Here is a 4,357-nt window from a genome sequence, read left to right as displayed (position 1 = left end):
ATGAACAAGGAAGAGGTCACCCTAAGCAAACTCCAAGGGCTCCTGAGGACTGCTGAAAGCAACCTCAAGGACAAGTCTGTTGCACCAACTCCCAATCTACCTGTTGCTCCTGTTTTGGCTATTGGACAGGGAAGGGGCAAGAAGAGGAAGGCTTTTTCAAAGAACCACCACAAAGGAAAGTCCCAAAATGGTTCCTCTTCTAGTGGGACCAAGGTTGATCCTGCTAAGCCCAACCCAAACCCAAAGGAGGCAGAGTGCCACCATTGCCACAAAATAGGGCATTGGAAGAGAAGCTGCCCGGAATATCTGCAAGCCATCAAGGATGGGAAGATCAAGCCATCTTTCGCAGGTATTTACACAATTAAATCTAATGATTCATCTCATGCTATTTCTTGGGTTCTTGATACAGGGTGTGGTTACCACATTTGTTCTGATTTGCAGGGACTAGGAAGAAATAGGGATGTGGAGCTTGGAAGAATAAATCTGATCATGGGAAACAGAAGAACGTCGCCTGTCACCAAGATTGGAGTGTATTCTTTAGAGCTTAGGAATGGTTTGAATTTAGAATTAAATAATTGTTGCTACTCGCCAGATATGGCAAGAAACATCATTTCTTTTCATGGTTTATTTAGACAAGGATTTAGATATTCATTTAATAATGAGAATGCTTCGATTTATGCTTATCTAAATGGTGTTTTATATTTTGAAGCAATGCCTTGTAATGGAATTTATGAAACTGTTATGGTTGTAGATAACCTAGGAAATGATGTGTTGTGTATGGATTCTTCCAATGGTATGGATAAAGCATCCTTGTGGCATTGTCGTCTTGGACATGTCAACAAGAAGCGCATAGCCCAACTCCAAAAGGATGGAGTGTTGGAGTCGTTCGACCTTAGGGAAGATGACACGTGCGAATCTTGTTTACTTGGAAAGATGACCAAGTCACCCTTCACTGGCTTTTGTGCGAGGGGTGAGGGTTTATTGGATCTCATACATACAGATGTATGTGGACCCTTTAGATCCACCACAAGGGATGCAAATCGCTTCTATGTGACTTTCACAGATGATTATAGCAGATATGGGTATATCTACTTAATCAAGCACAAGTCAGAAACCTTTGAAAAGTTCAAAGAGTTTAAACAAGAAGTGGAGAATCAATTGGGCAGGAAAATCAAGATGCTTCGATCTGATCGAGGAGGAGAGTACCTAAGTCTTGAATTCCACGACTACCTCAAGGAATGTGGAATAGTTTCACAATTGACGCCGCCTAGGACACCACAATTGAATGGTGTAGCTGAGAGGCGTAATCGAACCTTGCTAGACATGGTTCGTTCCATGATGAGTCGTGCTTCACTACCTATCTCATTCTGGGGGTATGCCTTAGAGACTGCCGCCCATATCCTTAATTTAGTACCGACAAAGAAGGTTGCCAAAACACCTCACGAGATGTGGACAGGGAAAGCTCCCTCGTTGGCACATATCAAGGTTTGGGGCTGTGAAGTTTTCGTAAGACGAGAAACTCACGACAAGCTCGAACCTCGTAGTGAGCGATGTATATTCATCGGCTACCCACATAAATCCTTTGGATATCTCTTCTATAGACCGAGTGACAATGTTGTCTTCGTTGCGAGGAGAGGGGTTTTCCGAGAGCGAGAACTCATAAGCCAAGGAGACAGTGGGAGGCAAGTCGATCTTGAAGAGATTCAAGAATCTAGCGATGAAGGAACCTCTAACACTGGCGCTCAACCCGAGGAGGAAACTCCAGTTGAACCAATTGACGAGTCCTTACCTCTTAGACGTTCCGAAAGAGTTAGAGTTCATCCCCAGTTTTATGGTTTTCATATTACTACCGAAGGGGACACGTATATTAGTGATGGTACACTAATAAATCTAGATGAACCTAATAGCTATAAGGAAGCCATGGCAGGCCCAGAGTCTGTAAAATGGAAAGAGGCGATGGACAGCGAGAGTCAGTCCATGTATGACAACCAAGTTTGGAATTTGGTTGACAATGTACCAAGTCGTAAGACGGTCGGGTGCAAGTGGATATTCAAGAAGAAGACCGACGTGGATGGGAACGTGCACACTTATAAGGCGCGATTGGTTGCGAAGGGTTTCACTCAGACTCCTGGAGTTGACTACGACGAAACCTTCTCACCAGTTGCGAAGATAAAGTCTATTAGGGTGATGCTAGCCATTGCTGCATTTCATGACTATGAAATATGGCAAATGGATGTAAAAACCGCTTTCCTTAATGGGAAGTTGGCTGAGGATGTTTACATGGCTCAGCCAGAGGGTTTTGTCGATCCAAAGCATCCCAATAGAGTGTGTAAGCTTGAGAAGTCCATTTATGGGCTTAAGCAAGCGTCTCGCAGATGGAATCTTTGCTTCGATGAGAAAGTCAAAGAGTTTGGATTTGTACGAAGTGAAGATGAATCATGTGTATATGTCAAGGCCAGTGGGAGTATGGTTAGCTTTCTCGTTTTGTATGTCGATGACATACTGCTCATAGGAAACAACGTCCCGACTCTGCAGGAGGTTAAGTCCTGGCTCGGGAAGTGTTTCGCTATGAAGGACCTCGGAGAGGCTTCCTATATTTTAGGAATAAGGATAGTGAGAGAACGAAGTAAGAGACTAATAGGACTTAGTCAGAATACTTACTTGGATAAGGTACTAAAACGTTTTAGTATGGAAAACTCGAAAAAGGGAGAACTATCGATACAGAGTAATGCCAAATTGAGTAAGACTCAAAGCCTGGGTACAGAAGCCGAGATAGCTGAGATGAGCCGAATACCCTATGCTTCCGCAGTTGGCTCAATCATGTACGCTATGACTTGTACTCGCCCTGATGTGGCCTTTGCTTTAAGCATGGTCAGTAGATATCAGGGGAACCCAGGTAGAGCTCATTGGATTGCAGTCAAGAATATACTTAAGTACCTTCGGAGGACCAAGGAATGGTTTTTAGTCCTCGGAGGGAGTGATGACTTAAAGGTATGAGGGTATAGTGACGCCAGCTTTCAGACCGATAGGGACAACTACCGTTCGCAGCCGGGCTGGGTCTTTACCCTTAATGGGGGAGCGGTGACTTGGAAAAGTTCCAAGCAAGAAACAGTAGCTGATTCAACGTGCGAATCAGAGTACATTGCAGCGAGCGAAGCGTCAAAGGAGGCTATGTGGTTGAAGAACTTCATTGGTGATCTTGGAGTTGTGCCTACCATAAAGGAGCCTATGGAAATTTTCTGTGATAATGAAGGAGCGGTTGCCTTGACCAAGGAACCGAGGGATCATGGTAGATCTCGACATATCGACAGAAAATATCATTTTATTAGACATCGAGTAGAAGAAGGACACCTCGTGGTAAAGAGGGTATCATCAGAGGATAACCCAGCAGATCCGCTTACGAAGGGACTTAGCAGGGTTAAGCATTTGCAGCACGCTAGGAGCATTGGGCTAAAGGACGATATTAGTTTAGATTAGATAGTTTGGAAACGTGTAATAGATAAATGTAATTGACATTTGATGATTAAATAAAGGAGTATTATTTATAAGTAAAGCTACTGTCTTATGTTAATTGTTTAACTATTGTTTCATTTTGCATGTTTTGACTTCCTGAGTAATTAATTATTTGATAATAATCGAATTATTCGAATAGTCCATAGTCGTTCATATGTTGGAAGTAGATATGAATGAAGATTGTCATGAATTGGTGTGTAGATTGTCTAAAGTGTATTAGACATAGCAAAAGGTTTGCTACAACGTTCATGAGTGCTTATGAACTTGATTTGAGCATTGGAATAAACCCGCACTTGTTGGAATCACTTCATGGAATTTATCACGAGTGATCACAAGATGGTAATATCATATAGTCTTAAAACCTAGATATATGGTTTATTGTTTGTTAATTGTTTATGCATTGATAATACGCAAACGCATCAGTAACTTGATGTTATAAAACGTATTGTTGTGTGTAATTTGATTAGTGGATAATAAATGCATATAAGTCGAAGTTTATCTGTTCCTTTTATCCTAAGAGGGTAAAAGCGATATCAGGGCCCCTTGATGATTTGATTTGACTTATGTGCCGGGCCCGGTCAGAACTAAATTGATGTGTTCGATTAAGTTCTATGTCAAATGAATCTGAGATCGAGAAAACAAATTGCAGGACAATAAGTATGACCATGTTCCATGTAATTGTCCGCACGATATCTAGAATAGAGGATTATACGATCCCTTATCTGAAGGACAGGATACTGATAAGATCAGAGTTTGACAGCGTCTTTGAGAGCTACGATTGCTAATCAGATTATATTTGCATATATAGTTACTAGACTTATCCAAGTGGGAGACTGTTGGATTA

This window comes from Lactuca virosa, chromosome 8 (genome assembly GCF_052849685.1).
Source record: "Lactuca virosa cultivar CGN04683 chromosome 8, Lactuca_virosa_CGN04683_v6, whole genome shotgun sequence".
In the NCBI taxonomy this organism is placed as follows: Eukaryota; Viridiplantae; Streptophyta; class Magnoliopsida; order Asterales; family Asteraceae; genus Lactuca; species Lactuca virosa.
The sequence above is the reverse complement of the archived record's forward strand: the minus strand, read 5'-3'. Positions refer to the sequence as shown.